The sequence below is a fragment of the Eriocheir sinensis genome, unplaced genomic scaffold (assembly GCF_024679095.1).
Source record: "Eriocheir sinensis breed Jianghai 21 unplaced genomic scaffold, ASM2467909v1 Scaffold503, whole genome shotgun sequence".
Taxonomy (NCBI): domain Eukaryota; kingdom Metazoa; phylum Arthropoda; class Malacostraca; order Decapoda; family Varunidae; genus Eriocheir; species Eriocheir sinensis.
Genome location: NW_026111836.1, coordinates 46120 through 51392, shown reverse-complemented (window position 1 = coordinate 51392; position 5273 = coordinate 46120). Strand labels below are relative to the sequence as shown.

Sequence of the window (5273 nt, the reverse complement as noted above, 5' to 3'; positions counted from 1 at the left end):
TGTACCAGGCATGGGTTGGCGCATATATGTACCAGTTCGCGACGCACTGACGATATAGTCTTGTTCTGCTATTTGGTGTAGTTTTCATGATTATTATACGAGTTTGTGTCGATACAATATCTTACATTTTGATGAGCTGTACATAAAAAAACTATTAATAATGTTTTTTTCCCCTCCTTTTCAACAGAAATGAACCCGACCGTCTTTTAAGGAGGGCGATCGGATACCTCATCTGGTGATTCAGATGATTCAGGTTTTTTGTCAGTTCAGATGACCCAGATGATGAGCTCTCCGAGGAAAGTGACGAGTTAGAAACAGATGAAGAGCAGGATAAGGAACATTATTTTCTTCTCTGTAATGAGCAAAATTTTAATTTATCAGAATTTTTTTTTTTTTTTTTTTTACGTTATTTGCGGAGTGGTATTTCCCTCTACAGTTCAGTAAAAAACACTATAATAAATCAACCATTGGGATAATCTAATATTCCAAGTACTAGTAAGTAGTGATCTGGAGCATTATTTTTTCTGTTATGAAAGCAAGATTTTCATTTATTAGGATTTTTTTTTTTTTTTTTTTACGTTGTTTGATATGAGGGGCATTTGCCTCTACAGTTGATTACTGTTACATAATGAAATGCTTATATTTGGAAGCAAAATGTCACCAAACTTTAAATGTATTTTGGATGCCTTTACATAGCTATATATTTATCACCTTATCATTTTGAACTTATTACCTGGTACCATTGCAACACATCTGCAGTCATAATAAATACAAATTTACCCACAAATTGTTTATATACTCATGTTTGTAAAAGTTTATAGAAAAGGGCTATTCAGCCACAGATGTACCAATATGCAACAAGTGAAACATCTGCTCAGCACACTGGCGGCCCAGTAAGTGAACAAGGTATAAACAATCATATGTGAACATTTCATGACAATCAAATGAATACAAATGGCAAGACACATGAAATGGAAAAAAAAATCTTAAGGAGCCAAAATCTTGAAAATTTGTTTTTTACACAAAAAAAATTTCACAAAATCGACAAAACGTCTGACAGTCTTTTGTAAAGTATCAATATAATCTACAACTAAACGGCAATTTTTCTCATTTTGTACATTTTTTTAAAATGTAAAAAGAAAACGGAAGAAAAAGTGGAGAAAATTATTAGTGAAAATGAATTTCAATTTTTTTAAGCCAGAACAAAAAATGAAAAAAATTACAAAATGAGAAATGTAGATCTATACACAAAGTTTCTATGGTATATTTTTTTCAACTAAAGTCTGTGAAACAAAAATAAGATTTTATGCTTTGTTTGAGTCTCCTCTACACATTCTGCAAAATTTCACAAAATTCACAGAATGTCATACACTTACACCAACAAACAACATACTAAAATTTCAAAGCCATAGGGCATACTGTGTGCCCAGGAGGGACCCCCCCCCCAGCGCCCTCCTTAACCCAAGAACGTGGACAGACCCTTTTTTAGGCTTTCACGAGTCGTGGCTGTGGTACGGTGGACCCTAAAAAGGGCTCGCCATAAAACGCCTAATTCGAGCTAATTGTAGGCGGTGATGGCATAGTGCAACCCACCATGAATGCCCTAGGTCAATGTGGTGGGTGGGTGATATTGAGGTGGGCTTTTTTGTCATAGGTGGTGCTGTAAGGTCGTGGCATACAGAATTAGCTATCCATACAGTGATCGCTTGGCAAATTCTCTGTAGTACACAACAAGCGACTCTCGGCTAGCTGCCACGCATCACGAGACTCTTTATTTTGTAACAGACATCACCCAAAAAGAATGGAGTTTGAGTAAAAGTAAATATTTGTAACGGTTTTATGGTTATGAGAGGAGTACTCTGATGTACGTTCCATGCTCTTTTCTTAGTCTCAAAATACAGAGTTATTTTGTCGTTTCTCGGGCACTTCTCAGCTTTCCCATAGCCGAAGCCTACGGGTTAATAAGGCAGTGAGGCCGCTGATTGGGTGAGCGCCGGCGATGACGTCATTAGACTCCCAGCGAATCACAAGCATGTTTTCAGAGCTCAGCCAATCGTACGGCTTCATCTGTGGCTTTAAAATGACCTGTCCTCTCTTTCTGTTTTCTTTCTTTTTCCAAGGTACGTATTTTGAGATAACAAGGGAGTACAGGAGGAAAAAAAGTGAGCTCCGGGGGGCAGCATGACCCAATTATAATGGCACCACTATAAACAGTTGCCTGCGCCATGACAGGCTCGGGGCCGACCATTAGGCTCAGATGGATAGTTTACCGGCGCCAAAAGCCACATAAAAAAAAATATAAAAAAAACCTCCACGGGTCGGAACAAATAAGCGCTTTTTCAGTGTTTTCAATACCTTGAGTTTCGCGACCCTCGAGTTTAGCGCTACACCTTCGGAATGAAGCGAGCATGAAACTCGAGAGGGTACTGTAGTCATAACATAAATACTGGCCTAAGGCAAAAACCTTCTCTTTCATCGTACTTTTATTTATCCTGAAATGTACACATTTCCATTTTTTGTGGGTAATAAATAGCCATAGGAACAGTGGTGGTTGGCCCAAGCCCGACGTGGTGCAGGCAAGTGTTTATACTGGCGCCGTCTATTCTTGGCTCATGCTGCGCCTGGAAGCTCATTCTTGATTTCCCTTTGACAGTTCCTTTAGAGTCCACGTTGATGGGTGGTCTTCAGGACAGCATGTGGGTGGTCTTGGGGAAAGCTCCTGGCGGCGGATGCTCAAACGGTCGTATCTCAACATTTGGTCCTAAATCCGCCATTGTGGTCGCAAGTGCTGCCCCGTGCGATGTTCAAAAAACGTCCTAGACGCCATCTTGTGCCCCTCAGCCTGACTGCTCGGGAGCGGGGCTAGATCCGACCAGTTTCCGTCCTAACCCGTCGCCATTGAAGAAGTGTTTCCGCCTCATCCACATCTCCACCTCTATACACAATATAAGGTACGTGTTTGAGCTCCTACCTTTGTATAGCTTTACATTAAGGTGGCAAGAGTCACATGAAGGACAATTACGATGATATGTGGGCTGGTTATGGAGAAATAAGGTAGGGCACATGAGGCAGTGGTGTGGGTTGTTTTCATCAATATTTCTTAATCCCATGGAGTTCTTAAAGCTTCCATGCATATGAATATTGTTGTTTGAGCGTAGCAAGAGTCACATGAAGGACAATTACGATGATACGTGGGCTGGTTATGGAGAAATAAGGTAGGGCTCATGAGGCAGTGATGTGGGTTGTTTTCATCAATATTTCTTAATCCCATGGAGTTCTTAAAGCTTCCATGCATATGAATAGCGTTGTTTGAGCGTAGCAAGAGTCACTGGGGCTGGGAAGGGCAGGGTGTTGTTCTACTTAATTCTAGTAATGTGGTTATTTCTGTGTTTCACAGATGGAGTATGTTGCGGTATACGTTTTCAGTCGCAGACTGCGCAGAGAAAGGAGATATCGGGACCCACTTGACCCACTACACGTTAGTGATGAACATCTGTTGCGGGTGTATAGATTTCCCCGTCAAGAAATCATCAGGCTCTGTGATGAGCTGCGTCCCCACCTGGAAAGGAGAACCAGGAGGGCACATGCACTCCCAACTCACACCCAGGTTCTGGCTGCACTAAGGTTTTTTGCAAGTGGCAGCTTCCAAACTGTTATTGGAGACACTGTTGGAATGGACCAATCAAGTGTTAGTAGGGCCATTGACAAAGTAACTCAAGTACTTTGTGTAAAGGCCAGTCAAGAGATAAAGATGCCAACCACAGCAATAGATATCAACAGAGCTATGCAGGACTTCAGACGCACTGGTAACTTTCCAAGAGTGATAGGTGCCATTGATGGAACCCACATTCGCATCAAGGCCCCAGAGGAAAATGAAGAGATTTATGTCAACCGGAAACAATTCCACTCCTAAATATACTGGCTGTGGGTGACACCAACAACAAGATCATCAGCTACGACACCAGTTACCCAGGGAGCACACATGATTCCTTTATATGGAGACACTGTGCCCTTAAGCAGCGGTTCCTTGCTGGTCATTTTGGAGATGCTCTTTTAATAGGTATGTTTCCTTATATATTCCATGTAATTCTATCAAATTACCTGTGCTTTCGTACCACATGCCTACATGTTCAGATTTTTGCCTGCATAGAAGAAACCTCATAATTGTATATTATATCTTGTGATTACATGTTAATGAATGTTAACCTTCTAGACATGTCATATTGTTATGATAACAAAACTCTTAGTAGAACTGCATATGACATTAAAATTTTTAACATAGTTTTCATGCATTTCGTAGTGGAAAGACTGTCTCACATAACACTACATTGTCAATGCCACATCATGTTACTCATCAAGCTCGTCTATACATGATGTCAACAGTAAATGGTATTATTATGAGGGTCTGGCAGTTCAACAACTTTCTTAGTGATTACAAGCAGCCAGCCACAGTTGGGTTACCATCAGTACAAAAGTAACAAAATATCACTGCAATTTTTTAGCATTATTGACAACACCAAGGCACAGCTACCCATACTCAAATTGTTCCTATGCTAAATGAATAATGAATTAATGAATTTTCCATTTCACAGGAGACAGTGGGTATCCTCTGGAGCCATTCCTGATGACCCCAGTTGTACACCCGACAACACCTGGGGAGGAACGCTACAACCAGAGCCATCGAAGGACAAGATGCATTGTTGAGCGGACGTTTGGGATCCTCAAGTCAAGGTTCAGGTGCCTTCACGAGTCAGGAGGAAGTTTGCAGTACGACCCCGAGAAGACAATGAAGATTGCGACTTCTTGCATGCTCCTGCACAACTACTGTGTGGATCGTCGCATTCCCTATGTTGGTGATCTTGTGCAAGAAGAAGAAGTACCAGTTCAGCCTGTGAGAGACAACAGACAGGTTCCTGGTCAAGTTGTCAGGCAGGAAATTATTAGAAACTTCTTTTCCTGAGTATAGGTAGGCATATATGTAGACCTTGCAGTTATTAATAGATTGCTTTCATATGTAAATGTGCAGAACTCACAGTTGGAGCATAAGAATAAAACAAGAAACCATAATGACCACATGCTCATCTTTCTTGATCTGAATTTATGTTAATTATTATTAATATCTAATTAATATCAGCTTACACCTGCAGATTGCGTATGGTGCACCGGTGGCCGAGTGGTCAGCGTGTGTACGATCCAGAGGACTGTACTCCCATTGCAAGACGCTGAGAGAATTCAGCCATGGACACTTGGTGGAGGGTTACCAACATGCTGCC

At 41.1% G+C, this 5273-nt stretch overlaps 1 pseudogene; it reads left to right on the top strand.

The window, feature by feature from the left end:
* The first annotated feature begins 2811 nt into the window (after positions 1-2811).
* On the top strand, positions 2812-5273 carry LOC126992814 (putative nuclease HARBI1; annotated as a pseudogene).